The sequence below is a fragment of the Rhea pennata genome, chromosome 22 (genome assembly GCF_028389875.1).
Source record: "Rhea pennata isolate bPtePen1 chromosome 22, bPtePen1.pri, whole genome shotgun sequence".
NCBI classification, from domain to species: Eukaryota; Metazoa; Chordata; class Aves; order Rheiformes; family Rheidae; genus Rhea; species Rhea pennata.
The window spans coordinates 6,255,791-6,278,008 of NC_084684.1; the positions used below are offsets into that span (position 1 = coordinate 6,255,791).

General features: G+C 55.8%; 1 long non-coding RNA gene across 1 annotated transcript; it reads left to right on the plus strand.

Annotated features, from left to right (window-relative positions):
* The first annotated feature begins 6,049 nt into the window (after nt 1-6,049).
* On the plus strand, nt 6,050-20,171 carry LOC134149985 (uncharacterized). Its single transcript, XR_009960556.1, has 10 exons — nt 6,050-6,129; nt 6,564-7,809; nt 8,244-9,489; nt 9,924-11,169; nt 11,604-12,849; nt 13,284-14,529; nt 14,964-16,209; nt 16,644-17,889; nt 18,324-19,569; nt 20,004-20,171. It is a non-coding gene; the product is annotated as an uncharacterized LOC134149985 (long non-coding RNA).
* The last annotated feature ends 2,047 nt before the right edge of the window (nt 20,172-22,218 follow it).

The following is a 22,218-nucleotide window of genomic DNA, read 5'->3' on the forward strand; positions in this document are numbered from 1 at the left end:
CCCGGCCTTCCGGGGCGGGGACGCGCGGGCCGCGGCGCCCCGCCACCCCCCGGCACGGCGGCCCCCGGGCGGGCGTCCGCGCCGGGCAGCACCATCTCCGCGGTGCCGGGGGCTGCCGGCGGCGAGCTGGCTGCCGGGGAGGTGCCCCGGGCGCGCTGCGCCCTGGCTTTCCTGCGGCGGGCTGCTGCTGTGAACAGTTAGGGGTGATTTTTAGCGTTTCTACCCGCACGAGCAGCAGCTGCCTCTTCTTAGCATTCCCCTCTCCTATGGAAGATTGTAAAGCAGACTGTGACTTTGCAGGATGCTCCTGTTGCGTGCAGGTTAAAAAGTTAAAATGATACAGTTTAAGCCAAAGTGAATTTACGTTACTAAATATAACCACTGAAGTTATCATCCCTCCCCTCATCCCAGCCATGTTTATTTTTTCATTCGTACTTTTAATGAGTGCTGTTCTTCCCAGCCCATATTTAACATCGGCATTAGCCTTCCTGGCAAGCTGGAGCATTGTCATGACGCTCTTTTGCCTCTGCTGCAACGTGCAGTGCTGTGTTTTTTCTGTTCCTGCCAAGGTCTGGTCAAAGGCCCTGACAAATCAGCATGTTTACACTGTGCAGCTGGCCATTCGCTGGTGTCCAGTATAATGCTGTCCAAAATGGGCCAGATCTGCACTTCCCTGAAGGAGCAGCTGCACCAAAGAAAGTGTTGGCTACTGTGCAGGGTAATGAGGCAGGCCTCTGCTAGTCCTTGCCGTTGCCAAAGCTCCTTGAGCAAGAGTGAACTGACCTGCTTGGAGATGTCCATTTTGCTTAGCTCAGTGAAGGGTTCTGTAGCACCATCTGTGGCATTAACTACGGCTGCACACTGCACAAGGAATTTAACCAGTGGGATGCACTCATGCAGTGCTGCAGTGTGTAAAGGTGTCCATCTGTTTTCATCCCTGTGAGTAATCTAGAAAGTACACAGACAGTTCATATATGCCAGGAACACTGAAGGGAGAGAGGAAAGGAAGTTGGGTGAACAGAAGTGGGATAGAACTCAAGAGTGAGGTGCTGAGCGCTCACCCGCTCTATGTTGTGGCCCATGTTGAAGCTGCTGCTTCACATAGTGGATCCCATCAGTCCGAGAGCCTACACAGCAGCTGGAGCTCATTCCAGCCCTGATGCTTATGGGCAAGCAATGAGTTATGCTCCATCTGCCAAATGACAGTTTCAGCAGTTTTCCATCAGATCTTCTGCTGTCACTTCCTTGTTCAGCTCCATACACTTTCTCAGAATCTCAGTACCTCCTCAGCCCAAATAATTAGCTGATGTCCATTTTTAACAACTCCAGCACCCTTATCACTATGTGTAGAGGACACTCTGGAAGTTAGGTAGTAGAAATGTTACAGGAAGAGCCTGTATCATAGGTTCCAGAGCACGACTATTTGTCATTTTTTTCCCCCGAGAGAAGTTTTGGTGGATCTTTTTTCACAATATAGTTTCCTCGCAGCAATAGTGGCTACTAATTAGATTGTTTTGTGAGCAATATAAACAAAGGTGCTACCTGGGAAAAGTGTGGCAGAAGTATCACCATTTCTGTTGAAAGCATCTTCACATCAGCAGTGAGGTCGTTTGTCTGCATGGTGACTAAAGAAACCTCAGTTTGCTGCTGCTCTTATTGCATCTACTGTGGATAACTAATTGAAACAGAGATCTAGTAGTTCTGATTGTGCAATCTCTAAAAATAAACTACTAGTATTTCTGGAAAGTATTCAGTATTCTGAGACACATCTGGGGCCCTTCTATTACACATCATTCTTTCTCAACCATGGTTATGAATTTAGAGTTTCAAACAGCAGACTATTCACCTTCCCTCATCAGCTCTCACAGGTATGGCCACCATGCTGTACATTGCTACTGTGCCAGCTTCCAGGTGAACAGTTCATAGTTGCCTGTTTTAAGCATATGGAGAGATGTAGCATTTTGAAAGCTTATAGCCAAGTCATCAGTTAGTACCATGAAACTATGAATACAGAATTATGGGAATGGTAGTCCAATGTGCTGTTGTAGTGTTACATCTATATAGCTGGCTCAACTGAGCTATACAAAGCAGCATTTTCAGAGCACCCATCCTGATCAAACCGCAGTTAAAGCACGATCAGAGTAAGAACCCTTTATTCTCCAGTAAGGCTTTCTAGCTGCTTTTGGAGGTAGTTCTTCCACATACAACATCAAGAAATCCAGTCTGTCTCCTCAAGTTTTACAACAGCTCCAAAAGCAAGAGTAAACAAATGTCAAACACAGACTTTTCATATGGAAAAACATAGAACTAAAGCTTGCTCTCGACCCTAACAACTAATCATTGAAAGACTTAAAAAAACTTTGGGTGTTTTCCTCACCGATCATATTTGTTTTGGAATTACTTTATTGTTGAGTGGAGAGTGACTTAGAGTCTTGGGTGTCAGAGACTGATTGTTTTTCCAGGGTTGCTTTTCACGTGACAGATTTTGTCTGTTGGTTGTTGTTATTTCTAGATTTCTTGGCACCATTTAAAATGAAAACTTACACAAAATAACCAAGGTTTTGGAGTAGAAAAGACTTTAACATGTAATATGTCATGCAGACTTACCTTCAGGTAAAATAAAAAAGTGTGTTAACAAAAAATGCCACTTGCTTGGGCTGGCTTATTCCTAGTAATGTCCAAAGACTTTAGAAGAAAGGCATACAGGCTCTGAGAACATTGTGCTCTTTGCTTTTTGCTTTCTAGCAACATGCCAAGTGCTTATTTCTGAGTGGTCAAATGGATTATGGTCACTGCTAATGCTTCCTGTGGTTAATAGCAAAATACCTTTCCCTCTGTTCATCAGACTTCTGTCAGAAATGCTGCCGGCATTCCATTCTGCAGGAACAATCTCTGGGTCTGCTGCCTTCGGTCCTTTCTTCTGTCTTCCATTGTCAGCTAAGCTCTTTTCCAGTCAAAGATAACCATAGATCCAGTCCATCAATGACCTGTATGTCAGCTGCCAAGAGCTATTCAAAGTAAATGCAACTAGAACAGAGCAAATGACACTAGACGAGCTGTAATCACAAAAATGTCATTATGATATTCTTAAGAAACTGCACACATCTTGATAAGCATTGACCTGTCTCTGCAGCCTGAGACACTGTGACATGATAACCTACTATTAGCATGTAGAAGCTTGGCCTGTGATCCTTGAGACGTAGCTAGGTAATCAAGTTTGCCCAGTGAAATGCCTTCCCAAAGTAGTAATCTGTGCTTCCTCAGAGACATGAGGAGGGAAAAGCTTTTCCATTTTGTGTTGCCATTTATTTTGCAGGACATGTGGAGCTGTTTATAAACATTATGTGAACCCTGGGCCTGACTTGCAGTTGCTGATGTGTATCTAGCTCTGCACTGTTGGGCTATGCTGCTAACAGTACTCAATCTAGTTATGGTAAAGCGATATAAAAAACTTTTGCGATGTTTCCAGCGCCTGGAAGAATTCAGTACTGGGTAACATCTCTTAATGTCCTCCTGTCCATAAGCGATCGTGAGAAATACAGTAAAACTTATGAACTGTAACAAACCACAAGATGGTGCTATATTGCCACCATAGAGGAGAACTACAGGAATTTAGCTAATCTTTGTTAATCAAACTAGTTTCAGCACCTTAGAGCAATGAGCTGCTGTTAGAAATTGCCCCATAACTTGCACCTTTATCAAGACATCTCTCCCATTTACAGGGATTTACCTGTTAGGGATGTGGGAAATTTATAGAATTAAGGTTTGGGGAATCTTCCTAACTATAACTGACATTTGCATGATTTGAATTTAGCTTGGTTATTAGAAGAATCATTTGAATGCATGTTTTTTTCAAAGGAAAATCAGCAACACATTTTTCACACCTCCCATAGGTTAAACTGTGTTTTCATTTACAACAAGGAAAATTTAGAAATCTTCACTGGATTTAGTGAAGTTTTTCTTAACTTATGCTAGAGTAGTGGCAGTCTAATGACTCTCTGAGCAGTTGCACACCACCATGCTCTCAGTGAGACATAGTATAAACTCTCTGCATTTTTAAAGGGATAAAAAGTTGGCACAAGGGCAATCCCCATGGAACAACAGATGGGATGTAGCTTGTTGGAATGGCTACTTATCCAAGCTTCTTTGCTGCTTCTGAGAGCAGTTCCTGGTGCGTACACATGCACTGCAGAGAGCTCCACAGAGTCCCACAATGCAAATAAGCTAAGGGCTTCCAGTGGGGAAGCTGTCATCACAGCATGAGAGAGACCTGTTAAATGCTGGGAGTGTAGAGATGAGATGGTGTGCAAGGAGGCATAATGGCTTGACCCTTGCTTAAGAAAGCCAGGGTACATTAGGGTGATGGGAGCCAGGAGGTTGCAGCTGGGGGGCCGCTGCCCTGTGCAGAAGCCCGCAGGCAGGGGCCCAGCCAGCGCGCCCATGAGGGGGCCACGTGCAGCCCGGTGGGGCATTCCTGGGGATGTTGGTGGGGCAGCTCGGCGGGGCTGCACCTGGGTCCGGGGCAGACGAGGACTGGCTGACTGCAGACTGGGGAGGCAAGTGACAAGGGCCGGCTGACAGGGTGGAGCTGGGGTGGGGAAGTGATAGGGGAGCCTGAGGTACCATGGTCCTTGACTTGGCTGAGCGCCTGTCCCCTCTGGATCAGCGACGACTCCTCCAGTGCCATGGGAGAGGGGAGGGGACAGGCCCCATGCCAGAGACAGCGGGGCCAGTGGCCCCGTACCCCGTCCCGAGAGAGCGGGGCCAGAGCTGGGGCGGGCAGGTGGAAAACGCAGGAGGCGAGGGGCAAGAGGCATGAGGGGAGGCACTGCCAGAGCACACGGCAGGTGTGAGGGGAGGCGCTGCCAGAGTAGGAATTTTTGGCGGGAATCTCTTGAGGGGAAAGAGGAGGACAGTTTTGTTGTGGGAATTGCTGAGGGGAGAGAGAGGGAACAGCATCTGCAGGAAGCTCTGAAGGCTGACACGAGGATGGGGAATTGTGAGGAAGCACTAAAGGAAGAGATAACACCAAAGAATAGGTGGGGATTTCTGAGGGAAGCTGTGGGGAACAGAGTTTGGTGGAAAGCTGTGAGGGGGAAGCAGGGCCAGGTTTGGAGATAACTGCTGAGAGGAGACAGGGGAAGTGGTTTTAGCAGAAATGGAGTGGAGACTGAGGGGAGACACTAGAGAAGTTTTGGTGCAAATCTCCGAGAGGAGAGAGGAGGAAAGATTTTTTGTTGGGACTGCTGAGAGGAAGATCAGGGTTTTGTAGGAAGTGCTGAGAGGAGAAAAATAAATTTTGGCAAGAGTATCTGATGGAAATAGGGAGCTAAGTTTTTTTTGCAGGAATTGCTGAGAGAAGGGTCAGAGAAGGCTTATCGTAGGGAAGTCTGAGGGAAGAGATGGTGCAAGGCATTATGTGGGAATCACAGAGGGGAGATGTAGGGAACTGAGCTAGCAGGAAGCTGTAAGGGGAGCAAAAGGCCCAAGTTTGATGGGGAATTGCTGAGAGGAGAAAGGGGAAGTGGTTTCAGCAGGAATGCTTGAGGAGAAAGAGGAAGAAAGCTTCTTCTGGAATCTGAGAGGACTGAGGGGGACAGGATTTCAATGTGAATGGCTGAGGGCAGAGGGAAAGATAATTAAATGAAGCTATGACGGTTGAAATAAAGATAACGATTTTTGAGGAAACACTGAAGAAAGAGACAGTATCAGGAACTATGGCAGAATAACTGGGGGAGCTGTGTGGAGCATGGTATGGCAGGGAACTATGAGGGGAAATATCTTCTAAGAAGAACTGCTGAAAAGAGACAAAAGTGACAAAATTAGCAGGACATATTAAGGAAGGAGATGGGGTCATATTTCCTCCGATTTAATTCACAGAGGAGGTGCAAAAGTTCTGGTGATAATTTACTAAAAATAAAAACGACAGTAGAATTTCTATTTCAAATCCATCAAAAAGCTTGAAACACTCTAAGATTCTGTTCATACATGACAATGACAGCATCCCTGTTTTCAGATGAAGAAAACAGAAAACAAACAAAGAAAGAACACATAAAAATGGTATTCCAGCAAAGATTCAGGCCTTCTGCGCAGACGTGCTGTTGGAGGAGGACCCTGCCTCCGCGGCAGGTAAGGGGGAGAAGGGCGGCTCGTCTGGCAGCCCTGAGGTGAAGGTGTGGCCGGCGCTCCTCTGGGTGGCTGTCTCGGGAGCCACCGGGGCTGTACGGAAGTCGCCGTGGGCCCCCTTTCTTTCTCCTGGCACCCTTGGAAGGGGGCCGTGTAACGACGGCCTGGGCAGAGTGTGGAGCTGGGCTTCTGCCGGGTGGTGGTCTTGGTGGGTTTGTTGTTCTGGGGGCGTCCGGAGGGGAGCGGGAAGACCCGCCGAGAAGTGCGAGGGAGGGGTTTGCGGAGGCCTTAGAGCTCGAGCGGCAGGCCGCGTGCTCGCAGCGGGGAAGCGCGCTTCTGTCGCTGCCGCGCAGCTCGGCCGGGGCGCGGGGCTGTTTCCTCGATGTCCTGATCTCATCTCTGCTGTGTGCCTTGCTCCCGGTTCCCTGCTCCTGCAGAGGCTGAAGAGGGCAAGAAGGAGGCGGCTTTGGAGAAGCTGCAAGCTACGAGAGTGAGGAATCTGCAAGCAAGTCACGAGGCCGAAGATGCAAGTTGCAGAAGATGGAGGAGAAGGAAAGGGACCCTTGACACTGGCAACTCTTGCGTAGGCAGGCTCAGGAAGCAGATCCGCATTCCCTGTTGCTCCTGAGCGCCTTTGCTGCCCAGAGCAGCGTGGCCGCCCTGTAACGAGGGCCGTGCTCTCCGCTCAGCTGGCCGTTTGCCCAGCTACCGCTTTTGGCGGCCGCCGAGAGTGACTGCCCTGTAAGGAGGGTGGAAGTCACCGTGCTGCCCCTTTGAGGGGGAGAGGGGGAGAGGGAGCTCTTCAGATGCCTGAGGCGTGGGACCAGCCCATAAACTGGGTGCTGGTCTCTGCACGGGTGGCGCTATGCTGTGCAGTGGCGGCCTGCCTCGCGTGGCCCCCCGTAACCGGGGCGGGAGCCGCGAGCTACGTAATTCTAGGCCGTTGGTACCCGGAGCTGCCTGCCCGCCCCGTAATCGGGGTCGAGGTCTCTGCCCGCAGGGCTTCATGCCCGCGTGGCCGTTACTGGGGCCGGGCTGCCCTGTAACTCAGGCGCGTAGCCCCAGGCTTCACTGTCTCGGTGCGTGCCGTGTGCTGCACTTTGAGAGGAGGTGTGGAGGCCTTTTGGGTGTCAGTATTGGCCCCTGCCGGTAGGCTGGATGTAGTGTTATACCTCCCTGTCCGTGGGAGAAGAGGAGGCCGGAGGCAGTGCTGCAGTGTGCTCTTTTTTTCTCTTCTGGGAAGCTTTTTGTTTGGTGTGTCTGTTGGTGTGCGTGGGGATGAGCGTGGCTGTTGTGGAAGGTGTTGCTCTGCGTGTTTAGGCCCTAACTTACTGCAGCGTACTTCATTTAGTCTTCCCAGTGGCAGAAAATGAGACCCATTGTATGCACTAACCAAAGGATCCTCCTGCCTTCCCCCAGAAGGGACTGGTGTGGGTAGAGGACACGTCCGCTTGCTGTTGAGGAGAAGGCAGGCTCCTTATGAGCCCCTTTGGCAGGTACTCGGCCCGATCTGCTTGTAAAGTGAGGAGCAGGTCAGCGTCCTCTGAGGCCCCTTCCCCATCCATCGGTGTCCAGAGTCCTGGCCCTTCCTCCCTGGCCTCCCACGCCCCCGGACGGCTGCGGCGAAGCCTCAGGCCTTCTGCGCAGACGTGCTCTTGGAGGAGGACCCTGCCTCCGCGGCAGGTAAGGGGGAGAAGGGCGGCTCGTCTGGCAGCCCTGAGGTGAAGGTGTGGCCGGCGCTCCTCTGGGTGGCTGTCTCGGGAGCCACCGGGGCTGTACGGAAGTCGCCGTGGGCCCCCTTTCTTTCTCCTGGCACCCTTGGAAGGGGGCCGTGTAACGACGGCCTGGGCAGAGTGTGGAGCTGGGCTTCTGCCGGGCGGTGGTCTTGGTGGGTTTGTTGTTTTGGGGGCGTCCGGAGGGGAGCGGGAAGACCCGCCGAGAAGTGCGAGGGAGGGGTTTGCGGAGGCCTTAGAGCTCGAGCGGCAGGCCGCGTGCTCGCAGCGGGGAAGCGCGCTTCTGTCGCTGCCGCGCAGCTCGGCCGGGGCGCGGGGCTGTTTCCTCGATGTCCTGATCTCATCTCTGCTGTGTGCCTTGCTCCCGGTTCCCTGCTCCTGCAGAGGCTGAAGAGGGCAAGAAGGAGGCGGCTTTGGAGAAGCTGCAAGCTACGAGAGTGAGGAATCTGCAAGCAAGTCACGAGGCCGAAGATGCAAGTTGCAGAAGATGGAGGAGAAGGAAAGGGACCCTTGACACTGGCAACTCTTGCGTAGGCAGGCTCAGGAAGCAGATCCGCATTCCCTGTTGCTCCTGAGCGCCTTTGCTGCCCAGAGCAGCGTGGCCGCCCTGTAACGAGGGCCGTGCTCTCCGCTCAGCTGGCCGTTTGCCCAGCTACCGCTTTTGGCGGCCGCCGAGAGTGACTGCCCTGTAAGGAGGGTGGAAGTCACCGTGCTGCCCCTTTGAGGGGGAGAGGGGGAGAGGGAGCTCTTCAGATGCCTGAGGCGTGGGACCAGCCCATAAACTGGGTGCTGGTCTCTGCACGGGTGGCGCTATGCTGTGCAGTGGCGGCCTGCCTCGCGTGGCCCCCCGTAACCGGGGCGGGAGCCGCGAGCTACGTAATTCTAGGCCGTTGGTACCCGGAGCTGCCTGCCCGCCCCGTAATCGGGGTCGAGGTCTCTGCCCGCAGGGCTTCATGCCCGCGTGGCCGTTACTGGGGCCGGGCTGCCCTGTAACTCAGGCGCGTAGCCCCAGGCTTCACTGTCTCGGTGCGTGCCGTGTGCTGCACTTTGAGAGGAGGTGTGGAGGCCTTTTGGGTGTCAGTATTGGCCCCTGCCGGTAGGCTGGATGTAGTGTTATACCTCCCTGTCCGTGGGAGAAGAGGAGGCCGGAGGCAGTGCTGCAGTGTGCTCTTTTTTTCTCTTCTGGGAAGCTTTTTGTTTGGTGTGTCTGTTGGTGTGCGTGGGGATGAGCGTGGCTGTTGTGGAAGGTGTTGCTCTGCGTGTTTAGGCCCTAACTTACTGCAGCGTACTTCATTTAGTCTTCCCAGTGGCAGAAAATGAGACCCATTGTATGCACTAACCAAAGGATCCTCCTGCCTTCCCCCAGAAGGGACTGGTGTGGGTAGAGGACACGTCCGCTTGCTGTTGAGGAGAAGGCAGGCTCCTTATGAGCCCCTTTGGCAGGTACTCGGCCCGATCTGCTTGTAAAGTGAGGAGCAGGTCAGCGTCCTTTGAGGCCCCTTCCCCATCCATCGGTGTCCAGAGTCCTGGCCCTTCCTCCCTGGCCTCCCACGCCCCCGGACGGCTGCGGCGAAGCCTCAGGCCTTCTGCGCAGACGTGCTCTTGGAGGAGGACCCTGCCTCCGCGGCAGGTAAGGGGGAGAAGGGCGGCTCGTCTGGCAGCCCTGAGGTGAAGGTGTGGCCGGCGCTCCTCTGGGTGGCTGTCTCGGGAGCCACCGGGGCTGTACGGAAGTCGCCGTGGGCCCCCTTTCTTTCTCCTGGCACCCTTGGAAGGGGGCCGTGTAACGACGGCCTGGGCAGAGTGTGGAGCTGGGCTTCTGCCGGGCGGTGGTCTTGGTGGGTTTGTTGTTTTGGGGGCGTCCGGAGGGGAGCGGGAAGACCCGCCGAGAAGTGCGAGGGAGGGGTTTGCGGAGGCCTTAGAGCTCGAGCGGCAGGCCGCGTGCTCGCAGCGGGGAAGCGCGCTTCTGTCGCTGCCGCGCAGCTCGGCCGGGGCGCGGGGCTGTTTCCTCGATGTCCTGATCTCATCTCTGCTGTGTGCCTTGCTCCCGGTTCCCTGCTCCTGCAGAGGCTGAAGAGGGCAAGAAGGAGGCGGCTTTGGAGAAGCTGCAAGCTACGAGAGTGAGGAATCTGCAAGCAAGTCACGAGGCCGAAGATGCAAGTTGCAGAAGATGGAGGAGAAGGAAAGGGACCCTTGACACTGGCAACTCTTGCGTAGGCAGGCTCAGGAAGCAGATCCGCATTCCCTGTTGCTCCTGAGCGCCTTTGCTGCCCAGAGCAGCGTGGCCGCCCTGTAACGAGGGCCGTGCTCTCCGCTCAGCTGGCCGTTTGCCCAGCTACCGCTTTTGGCGGCCGCCGAGAGTGACTGCCCTGTAAGGAGGGTGGAAGTCACCGTGCTGCCCCTTTGAGGGGGAGAGGGGGAGAGGGAGCTCTTCAGATGCCTGAGGCGTGGGACCAGCCCATAAACTGGGTGCTGGTCTCTGCACGGGTGGCGCTATGCTGTGCAGTGGCGGCCTGCCTCGCGTGGCCCCCCGTAACCGGGGCGGGAGCCGCGAGCTACGTAATTCTAGGCCGTTGGTACCCGGAGCTGCCTGCCCGCCCCGTAATCGGGGTCGAGGTCTCTGCCCGCAGGGCTTCATGCCCGTGTGGCCGTTACTGGGGCCGGGCTGCCCTGTAACTCAGGCGCGTAGCCCCAGGCTTCACTGTCTCGGTGCGTGCCGTGTGCTGCACTTTGAGAGGAGGTGTGGAGGCCTTTTGGGTGTCAGTATTGGCCCCTGCCGGTAGGCTGGATGTAGTGTTATACCTCCCTGTCCGTGGGAGAAGAGGAGGCCGGAGGCAGTGCTGCAGTGTGCTCTTTTTTTCTCTTCTGGGAAGCTTTTTGTTTGGTGTGTCTGTTGGTGTGCGTGGGGATGAGCGTGGCTGTTGTGGAAGGTGTTGCTCTGCGTGTTTAGGCCCTAACTTACTGCAGCGTACTTCATTTAGTCTTCCCAGTGGCAGAAAATGAGACCCATTGTATGCACTAACCAAAGGATCCTCCTGCCTTCCCCCAGAAGGGACTGGTGTGGGTAGAGGACACGTCCGCTTGCTGTTGAGGAGAAGGCAGGCTCCTTATGAGCCCCTTTGGCAGGTACTCGGCCCGATCTGCTTGTAAAGTGAGGAGCAGGTCAGCGTCCTTTGAGGCCCCTTCCCCATCCATCGGTGTCCAGAGTCCTGGCCCTTCCTCCCTGGCCTCCCACGCCCCCGGACGGCTGCGGCGAAGCCTCAGGCCTTCTGCGCAGACGTGCTCTTGGAGGAGGACCCTGCCTCCGCGGCAGGTAAGGGGGAGAAGGGCGGCTCGTCTGGCAGCCCTGAGGTGAAGGTGTGGCCGGCGCTCCTCTGGGTGGCTGTCTCGGGAGCCACCGGGGCTGTACGGAAGTCGCCGTGGGCCCCCTTTCTTTCTCCTGGCACCCTTGGAAGGGGGCCGTGTAACGACGGCCTGGGCAGAGTGTGGAGCTGGGCTTCTGCCGGGCGGTGGTCTTGGTGGGTTTGTTGTTCTGGGGGCGTCCGGAGGGGAGCGGGAAGACCCGCCGAGAAGTGCGAGGGAGGGGTTTGCGGAGGCCTTAGAGCTCGAGCGGCAGGCCGCGTGCTCGCAGCGGGGAAGCGCGCTTCTGTCGCTGCCGCGCAGCTCGGCCGGGGCGCGGGGCTGTTTCCTCGATGTCCTGATCTCATCTCTGCTGTGTGCCTTGCTCCCGGTTCCCTGCTCCTGCAGAGGCTGAAGAGGGCAAGAAGGAGGCGGCTTTGGAGAAGCTGCAAGCTACGAGAGTGAGGAATCTGCAAGCAAGTCACGAGGCCGAAGATGCAAGTTGCAGAAGATGGAGGAGAAGGAAAGGGACCCTTGACACTGGCAACTCTTGCGTAGGCAGGCTCAGGAAGCAGATCCGCATTCCCTGTTGCTCCTGAGCGCCTTTGCTGCCCAGAGCAGCGTGGCCGCCCTGTAACGAGGGCCGTGCTCTCCGCTCAGCTGGCCGTTTGCCCAGCTACCGCTTTTGGCGGCCGCCGAGAGTGACTGCCCTGTAAGGAGGGTGGAAGTCACCGTGCTGCCCCTTTGAGGGGGAGAGGGGGAGAGGGAGCTCTTCAGATGCCTGAGGCGTGGGACCAGCCCATAAACTGGGTGCTGGTCTCTGCACGGGTGGCGCTATGCTGTGCAGTGGCGGCCTGCCTCGCGTGGCCCCCCGTAACCGGGGCGGGAGCCGCGAGCTACGTAATTCTAGGCCGTTGGTACCCGGAGCTGCCTGCCCGCCCCGTAATCGGGGTCGAGGTCTCTGCCTGCAGGGCTTCATGCCCGTGTGGCCGTTACTGGGGCCGGGCTGCCCTGTAACTCAGGCGCGTAGCCCCAGGCTTCACTGTCTCGGTGCGTGCCGTGTGCTGCACTTTGAGAGGAGGTGTGGAGGCCTTTTGGGTGTCAGTATTGGCCCCTGCCGGTAGGCTGGATGTAGTGTTATACCTCCCTGTCCGTGGGAGAAGAGGAGGCCGGAGGCAGTGCTGCAGTGTGCTCTTTTTTTCTCTTCTGGGAAGCTTTTTGTTTGGTGTGTCTGTTGGTGTGCGTGGGGATGAGCGTGGCTGTTGTGGAAGGTGTTGCTCTGCGTGTTTAGGCCCTAACTTACTGCAGCGTACTTTATTTAGTCTTCCCAGTGGCAGAAAATGAGACCCATTGTATGCACTAACCAAAGGATCCTCCTGCCTTCCCCCAGAAGGGACTGGTGTGGGTAGAGGACACGTCCGCTTGCTGTTGAGGAGAAGGCAGGCTCCTTATGAGCCCCTTTGGCAGGTACTCGGCCCGATCTGCTTGTAAAGTGAGGAGCAGGTCAGCGTCCTTTGAGGCCCCTTCCCCATCCATCGGTGTCCAGAGTCCTGGCCCTTCCTCCCTGGCCTCCCACGCCCCCGGACGGCTGCGGCGAAGCCTCAGGCCTTCTGCGCAGACGTGCTCTTGGAGGAGGACCCTGCCTCCGCGGCAGGTAAGGGGGAGAAGGGCGGCTCGTCTGGCAGCCCTGAGGTGAAGGTGTGGCCGGCGCTCCTCTGGGTGGCTGTCTCGGGAGCCACCGGGGCTGTACGGAAGTCGCCGTGGGCCCCCTTTCTTTCTCCTGGCACCCTTGGAAGGGGGCCGTGTAACGACGGCCTGGGCAGAGTGTGGAGCTGGGCTTCTGCCGGGCGGTGGTCTTGGTGGGTTTGTTGTTTTGGGGGCGTCCGGAGGGGAGCGGGAAGACCCGCCGAGAAGTGCGAGGGAGGGGTTTGCGGAGGCCTTAGAGCTCGAGCGGCAGGCCGCGTGCTCGCAGCGGGGAAGCGCGCTTTTGTCGCTGCCGCGCAGCTCGGCCGGGGCGCGGGGCTGTTTCCTCGATGTCCTGATCTCATCTCTGCTGTGTGCCTTGCTCCCGGTTCCCTGCTCCTGCAGAGGCTGAAGAGGGCAAGAAGGAGGCGGCTTTGGAGAAGCTGCAAGCTACGAGAGTGAGGAATCTGCAAGCAAGTCACGAGGCCGAAGATGCAAGTTGCAGAAGATGGAGGAGAAGGAAAGGGACCCTTGACACTGGCAACTCTTGCGTAGGCAGGCTCAGGAAGCAGATCCGCATTCCCTGTTGCTCCTGAGCGCCTTTGCTGCCCAGAGCAGCGTGGCCGCCCTGTAACGAGGGCCGTGCTCTCCGCTCAGCTGGCCGTTTGCCCAGCTACCGCTTTTGGCGGCCGCCGAGAGTGACTGCCCTGTAAGGAGGGTGGAAGTCACCGTGCTGCCCCTTTGAGGGGGAGAGGGGGAGAGGGAGCTCTTCAGATGCCTGAGGCGTGGGACCAGCCCATAAACTGGGTGCTGGTCTCTGCACGGGTGGCGCTATGCTGTGCAGTGGCGGCCTGCCTCGCGTGGCCCCCCGTAACCGGGGCGGGAGCCGCGAGCTACGTAATTCTAGGCCGTTGGTACCCGGAGCTGCCTGCCCGCCCCGTAATCGGGGTCGAGGTCTCTGCCCGCAGGGCTTCATGCCCGCGTGGCCGTTACTGGGGCCGGGCTGCCCTGTAACTCAGGCGCGTAGCCCCAGGCTTCACTGTCTCGGTGCGTGCCGTGTGCTGCACTTTGAGAGGAGGTGTGGAGGCCTTTTGGGTGTCAGTATTGGCCCCTGCCGGTAGGCTGGATGTAGTGTTATACCTCCCTGTCCGTGGGAGAAGAGGAGGCCGGAGGCAGTGCTGCAGTGTGCTCTTTTTTTCTCTTCTGGGAAGCTTTTTGTTTGGTGTGTCTGTTGGTGTGCGTGGGGATGAGCGTGGCTGTTGTGGAAGGTGTTGCTCTGCGTGTTTAGGCCCTAACTTACTGCAGCGTACTTTATTTAGTCTTCCCAGCGGCAGAAAATGAGACCCATTGTATGCACTAACCAAAGGATCCTCCTGCCTTCCCCCAGAAGGGACTGGTGTGGGTAGAGGACACGTCCGCTTGCTGTTGAGGAGAAGGCAGGCTCCTTATGAGCCCCTTTGGCAGGTACTCGGCCCGATCTGCTTGTAAAGTGAGGAGCAGGTCAGCGTCCTCTGAGGCCCCTTCCCCATCCATCGGTGTCCAGAGTCCTGGCCCTTCCTCCCTGGCCTCCCACGCCCCCGGACGGCTGCGGCGAAGCCTCAGGCCTTCTGCACAGACATGCTCTTGGAGGAGGACCCTGCCTCCGCGGCAGGTAAGGGCGAGAAGGGCGGCTCGTCTGGCAGCCCTGAGGTGAAGGTGTGGCCGGCGCTCCTCTGGGTGGCTGTCTCGGGAGCCACCGGGGCTGTACGGAAGTCGCCGTGGGCCCCCTTTCTTTCTCCTGGCACCCTTGGAAGGGGGCCGTGTAACGACGGCCTGGGCAGAGTGTGGAGCTGGGCTTCTGCCGGGCGGTGGTCTTGGTGGGTTTGTTGTTCTGGGGGCGTCCGGAGGGGAGCGGGAAGACCCGCCGAGAAGTGCGAGGGAGGGGTTTGCGGAGGCCTTAGAGCTCGAGCGGCAGGCCGCGTGCTCGCAGCGGGGAAGCGCGCTTCTGTCGCTGCCGCGCAGCTCGGCCGGGGCGCGGGGCTGTTTCCTCGATGTCCTGATCTCATCTCTGCTGTGTGCCTTGCTCCCGGTTCCCTGCTCCTGCAGAGGCTGAAGAGGGCAAGAAGGAGGCGGCTTTGGAGAAGCTGCAAGCTACGAGAGTGAGGAATCTGCAAGCAAGTCACGAGGCCGAAGATGCAAGTTGCAGAAGATGGAGGAGAAGGAAAGGGACCCTTGACACTGGCAACTCTTGCGTAGGCAGGCTCAGGAAGCAGATCCGCATTCCCTGTTGCTCCTGAGCGCCTTTGCTGCCCAGAGCAGCGTGGCCGCCCTGTAACGAGGGCCGTGCTCTCCGCTCAGCTGGCCGTTTGCCCAGCTACCGCTTTTGGCGGCCGCCGAGAGTGACTGCCCTGTAAGGAGGGTGGAAGTCACCGTGCTGCCCCTTTGAGGGGGAGAGGGGGAGAGGGAGCTCTTCAGATGCCTGAGGCGTGGGACCAGCCCATAAACTGGGTGCTGGTCTCTGCACGGGTGGCGCTATGCTGTGCAGTGGCGGCCTGCCTCGCGTGGCCCCCCGTAACCGGGGCGGGAGCCGCGAGCTACGTAATTCTAGGCCGTTGGTACCCGGAGCTGCCTGCCCGCCCCGTAATCGGGGTCGAGGTCTCTGCCCGCAGGGCTTCATGCCCGCGTGGCCGTTACTGGGGCCGGGCTGCCCTGTAACTCAGGCGCGTAGCCCCAGGCTTCACTGTCTCGGTGCGTGCCGTGTGCTGCACTTTGAGAGGAGGTGTGGAGGCCTTTTGGGTGTCAGTATTGGCCCCTGCCGGTAGGCTGGATGTAGTGTTATACCTCCCTGTCCGTGGGAGAAGAGGAGGCCGGAGGCAGTGCTGCAGTGTGCTCTTTTTTTCTCTTCTGGGAAGCTTTTTGTTTGGTGTGTCTGTTGGTGTGCGTGGGGATGAGCGTGGCTGTTGTGGAAGGTGTTGCTCTGCGTGTTTAGGCCCTAACTTACTGCAGCGTACTTTATTTAGTCTTCCCAGCGGCAGAAAATGAGACCCATTGTATGCACTAACCAAAGGATCCTCCTGCCTTCCCCCAGAAGGGACTGGTGTGGGTAGAGGACACGTCCGCTTGCTGTTGAGGAGAAGGCAGGCTCCTTATGAGCCCCTTTGGCAGGTACTCGGCCCGATCTGCTTGTAAAGTGAGGAGCAGGTCAGCGTCCTCTGAGGCCCCTTCCCCATCCATCGGTGTCCAGAGTCCTGGCCCTTCCTCCCTGGCCTCCCACGCCCCCGGACGGCTGCGGCGAAGCCTCAGGCCTTCTGCGCAGACGTGCTCTTGGAGGAGGACCCTGCCTCCGCGGCAGGTAAGGGGGAGAAGGGCGGCTCGTCTGGCAGCCCTGAGGTGAAGGTGTGGCCGGCGCTCCTCTGGGTGGCTGTCTCGGGAGCCACCGGGGCTGTACGGAAGTCGCCGTGGGCCCCCTTTCTTTCTCCTGGCACCCTTGGAAGGGGGCCGTGTAACGACGGCCTGGGCAGAGTGTGGAGCTGGGCTTCTGCCGGGTGGTGGTCTTGGTGGGTTTGTTGTTCTGGGGGCGTCCGGAGGGGAGCGGGAAGACCCGCCGAGAAGTGCGAGGGAGGGGTTTGCGGAGGCCTTAGAGCTCGAGCGGCAGGCCGCGTGCTCGCAGCGGGGAAGCGCGCTTCTGTCGCTGCCGCGCAGCTCGGCCGGGGCGCGGGGCTGTTTCCTCGATGTCCTGATCTCATCTCTGCTGTGTGCCTTGCTCCCGGTTCCCTGCTCCTGCAGAGGCTGAAGAGGGCAAGAAGGAGGCGGCTTTGGAGAAGCTGCAAGCTACGAGAGTGAGGAATCTGCAAGCAAGTCACGAGGCCGAAGATGCAAGTTGCAGAAGATGGAGGAGAAGGAAAGGGACCCTTGACACTGGCAACTCTTGCGTAGGCAGGCTCAGGAAGCAGATCCGCATTCCCTGTTGCTCCTGAGCGCCTTTGCTGCCCAGAGCAGCGTGGCCGCCCTGTAACGAGGGCCGTGCTCTCCGCTCAGCTGGCCGTTTGCCCAGCTACCGCTTTTGGCGGCCGCCGAGAGTGACTGCCCTGTAAGGAGGGTGGAAGTCACCGTGCTGCCCCTTTGAGGGGGAGAGGGGGAGAGGGAGCTCTTCAGATGCCTGAGGCGTGGGACCAGCCCATAAACTGGGTGCTGGTCTCTGCACGGGTGGCGCTATGCTGTGCAGTGGCGGCCTGCCTCGCGTGGCCCCCCGTAACCGGGGCGGGAGCCGCGAGCTACGTAATTCTAGGCCGTTGGTACCCGGAGCTGCCTGCCCGCCCCGTAATCGGGGTCGAGGTCTCTGCCCGCAGGGCTTCATGCTCGTGTGGCCGTTACTGGGGCCGGGCTGCCCTGTAACTCAGGCGCGTAGCCCCAGGCTTCACTGTCTCGGTGCGTGCCGTGTGCTGCACTTTGAGAGGAGGTGTGGAGGCCTTTTGGGTGTCAGTATTGGCCCCTGCCGGTAGGCTGGATGTAGTGTTATACCTCCCTGTCCGTGGGAGAAGAGGAGGCCGGAGGCAGTGCTGCAGTGTGCTCTTTTTTTCTCTTCTGGGAAGCTTTTTGTTTGGTGTGTCTGTTGGTGTGCGTGGGGATGAGCGTGGCTGTTGTGGAAGGTGTTGCTCTGCGTGTTTAGGCCCTAACTTACTGCAGCGTACTTCATTTAGTCTTCCCAGTGGCAGAAAATGAGACCCATTGTATGCACTAACCAAAGGATCCTCCTGCCTTCCCCCAGAAGGGACTGGTGTGGGTAGAGGACACGTCCGCTTGCTGTTGAGGAGAAGGCAGGCTCCTTATGAGCCCCTTTGGCAGGTACTCGGCCCGATCTGCTTGTAAAGTGAGGAGCAGGTCAGCGTCCTTTGAGGCCCCTTCCCCATCCATCGGTGTCCAGAGTCCTGGCCCTTCCTCCCTGGCCTCCCACGCCCCCGGACGGCTGCGGCGAAGCCTCAGGCCTTCTGCGCAGACGTGCTCTTGGAGGAGGACCCTGCCTCCGCGGCAGGTAAGGGCGAGAAGGGCGGCTCGTCTGGCAGCCCTGAGGTGAAGGTGTGGCCGGCGCTCCTCTGGGTGGCTGTCTCGGGAGCCACCGGGGCTGTACGGAAGTCGCCGTGGGCCCCCTTTCTTTCTCCTGGCACCCTTGGAAGGGGGCCGTGTAACGACGGCCTGGGCAGAGTGTGGAGCTGGGCTTCTGCCGGGCGGTGGTCTTGGTGGGTTTGTTGTTTTGGGGGCGTCCGGAGGGGAGCGGGAAGACCCGCCGAGAAGTGCGAGGGAGGGGTTTGCGGAGGCCTTAGAGCTCGAGCGGCAGGCCGCGTGCTCGCAGCGGGGAAGCGCGCTTCTGTCGCTGCCGCGCAGCTCGGCCGGGGCGCGGGGCTGTTTCCTCGATGTCCTGATCTCATCTCTGCTGTGTGCCTTGCTCCCGGTTCCCTGCTCCTGCAGAGGCTGAAGAGGGCAAGAAGGAGGCGGCTTTGGAGAAGCTGCAAGCTACGAGAGTGAGGAATCTGCAAGCAAGTCACGAGGCCGAAGATGCAAGTTGCAGAAGATGGAGGAGAAGGAAAGGGACCCTTGACACTGGCAACTCTTGCGTAGGCAGGCTCAGGAAGCAGATCCGCATTCCCTGTTGCTCCTGAGCGCCTTTGCTGCCCAGAGCAGCGTGGCCGCCCTGTAACGAGGGCCGTGCTCTCCGCTCAGCTGGCCGTTTGCCCAGCTACCGCTTTTGGCGGCCGCCGAGAGTGACTGCCCTGTAAGGAGGGTGGAAGTCACCGTGCTGCCCCTTTGAGGGGGAGAGGGGGAGAGGGAGCTCTTCAGATGCCTGAGGCGTGGGACCAGCCCATAAACTGGGTGCTGGTCTCTGCACGGGTGGCGCTATGCTGTGCAGTGGCGGCCTGCCTCGCGTGGCCCCCCGTAACCGGGGCGGGAGCCGCGAGCTACGTAATTCTAGGCCGTTGGTACCCGGAGCTGCCTGCCCGCCCCGTAATCGGGGTCGAGGTCTCTGCCCGCAGGGCTTCATGCCCGCGTGGCCGTTACTGGGGCCGGGCTGCCCTGTAACTCAGGCGCGTAGCCCCAGGCTTCACTGTCTCGGTGCGTGCCGTGTGCTGCACTTTGAGAGGAGGTGTGGAGGCCTTTTGGGTGTCAGTATTGGCCCCTGCCGGTAGGCTGGATGTAGTGTTATACCTCCCTGTCCGTGGGAGAAGAGGAGGCCGGAGGCAGTGCTGCAGTGTGCTCTTTTTTTCTCTTCTGGGAAGCTTTTTGTTTGGTGTGTCTGTTGGTGTGCGTGGGGATGAGCGTGGCTGTTGTGGAAGGTGTTGCTCTGCGTGTTTAGGCCCTAACTTACTGCAGCGTACTTTATTTAGTCTTCCCAGCGGCAGAAAATGAGACCCATTGTATGCACTAACCAAAGGATCCTCCTGCCTTCCCCCAGAAGGGACTGGTGTGGGTAGAGGACACGTCCGCTTGCTGTTGAGGAGAAGGCAGGCTCCTTATGAGCCCCTTTGGCAGGTACTCGGCCCGATCTGCTTGTAAAGTGAGGAGCAGGTCAGCGTCCTCTGAGGCCCCTTCCCCATCCATCGGTGTCCAGAGTCCTGGCCCTTCCTCCCTGGCCTCCCACGCCCCCGGACGGCTGCGGCGAAGCCTCAGGCCTTCTGCACAGACATGCTCTTGGAGGAGGACCCTGCCTCCGCGGCAGGTAAGGGCGAGAAGGGCGGCTCGTCTGGCAGCCCTGAGGTGAAGGTGTGGCCGGCGCTCCTCTGGGTGGCTGTCTCGGGAGCCACCGGGGCTGTACGGAAGTCGCCGTGGGCCCCCTTTCTTTCTCCTGGCACCCTTGGAAGGGGGCCGTGTAACGACGGCCTGGGCAGAGTGTGGAGCTGGGCTTCTGCCGGGCGGTGGTCTTGGTGGGTTTGTTGTTCTGGGGGCGTCCGGAGGGGAGCGGGAAGACCCGCCGAGAAGTGCGAGGGAGGGGTTTGCGGAGGCCTTAGAGCTCGAGCGGCAGGCCGCGTGCTCGCAGCGGGGAAGCGCGCTTCTGTCGCTGCCGCGCAGCTCGGCCGGGGCGCGGGGCTGTTTCCTCGATGTCCTGATCTCATCTCTGCTGTGTGCCTTGCTCCCGGTTCCCTGCTCCTGCAGAGGCTGAAGAGGGCAAGAAGGAGGCGGCTTTGGAGAAGCTGCAAGCTACGAGAGTGAGGAATCTGCAAGCAGTGTCCAGAATCCTAGTCCTTCTTCCCTGGCCTCCATCAAACCCAGATACTCTGGGAAACCACCTTCACCTCTCAATAAAGCATGTCTTTAAATCCACTCTGTAGTCCAGACCTTTTTCTTTATCATCTACATTTTATTTTTAATGTACTGTATTGTCCTTTTTTTTTTTTAATTTCTGAAACCTATATTTTACCTTATTTTCCCAGTAGTCTGTCTTACATTGTATAGTTTTGGATTTTATATCTTTAGAAGCATATATTTTCGTTCTCTATTCCTGTGTTCCCTAGAAAATTAAAGCATTTTTCTCAATTTGGAGTTTTGTTAAAACCAAATATAGTATTTGGAATCTCTCTTTCATGTGTTTGTAGAAAGTAGGTGTTTGACAGAAGCCAGTTTACAATCCTTTAATTCACCCTTTTCAGTCCTCAGCTTTAATTCTCGTGCAGCAAAATTCCACCATATGCTCCGTCTAAAGTTGTCTTTATCCTGTCAGCAAGTTTTGGTTGATACTGATGCAGTTAGTGCAGTATTTGTATAGGAGATTTTTTTTGACAATATGAGGTTAAATTGTCTAGTGTGAGTTGTAGAAAATTTTAGGCTTTATTAGATAGCAAATCTCAAGGTGACGTGTGCAATTTGATTGGTGCCAAAGTTTTTTGGGTTGGATTTTTGAACATAGTTGTCTTAATGTTAACTCTCACAGGATGGCAGCTGCTTGCTCTTTTGTCTGCTTTTGCTGTCCTGCTTACCTGGAATGAGGTGGACATCTCTGGAGCCTCCAAGAGCTTCAGCAGTTCCTTCAACTATTTTTATTAAATTATAGTAACTGCAAAAAAATCTTGGCTATCCTTGAGAGAATAACACAAAAAGCCCAATTGCTTCCACAGATTAAAAGCAGAGAAAAGAGAGAGAAGCAAAGATGCTGTAAACATGTTTTGAATTCCATAACAATTTAAGATTTTAATAAGACCTAGCTAAGCCCTCCATAAAATGTGTATGTATTGTTATCCCAGTCCCACGTACAAGGGAAAAAAAAAAAAAAAAAACTCCCAGCAATTCATATTAATACCCAAAGTGTGATCATTTCCAAAAAGTAACTGTTAGAAAACAATATTTTGACCTGCCATTTTTAGTTGTAGTAATAGTAGTTGTATTAATCATTTTCTGTTCCATACTGAGAAGGCAATTGAAGGGAGACCACCATGCTGGTAGGATGTGCAAATGGCTTTGCACATTAAGCAAAGTAATGAGGATTGAGGATCTCTAACTAGCACTATTGTACTTCCTATTTACATACTATTTTTATTTCTGTTAAGTTTTATTTTTTTAATATAGTTTACTTACACTGAAGCATGTAAGGTTAGTTTTGTCCTTGGCCAAATGAGAAAAAAGGCCAGTAAAATTGAAAACTATCATAACAGTAATCAAGGGATGGTATTATTTGTCCTACGCCTTCTTTAAATGTTACGTGGAAGCAATGTCTCTGTAATAGCAATAGCATAAGTTTCAGTTCTTTTTATGTTTTTTTCTGAAGTTACCGTCCATTTAGCAGACTGCACAGTGGTCCTGAAATTAAGTCTTCCTCCTTGTCACTTAAGTACATGAAGTTTTCCTTTGGAGAAACAAGAATTAGACTTCTTTTGGCCCTCAGATGTTTTTTATATCTATGGAAGCCTGCAGCTAGCTGTTAACCCTTCTTATATTGATTATTTTTGTTCCATAAGAGATCCACCAGGAGCATGCACTGTGTAAATGAAAGGCATTGACAGCCTGTGGTCTCCAACTAGTCATTATTATTTTCTGCCCAGTTTAAACCATGAGTATAATTCAGGCTCAGCCTGCCACTGACAGGCATTACTTTTAAATCATTTTAAAATCTACAGTGTTACCACATTGCCCAAACCTGTACTGGGGTGCTAAATCTTACTTCAGTCTATCTGCAATACCTCAGGCACCATCCATATTGACTAAGCCTTTTGTTTGCTCTAAACCACTTGCTTTTTCCTCTCTGAAGACAAAACAAAATATTGTTTTCTAACAGTTACTTTTTGGAAATGATCACACTTTGGGTATTAATATGAATTGCTGGGAGTTTTTTTTTTTTTTTTTTTTCCTTGTACGTGGGACTGGGATAACAATACAT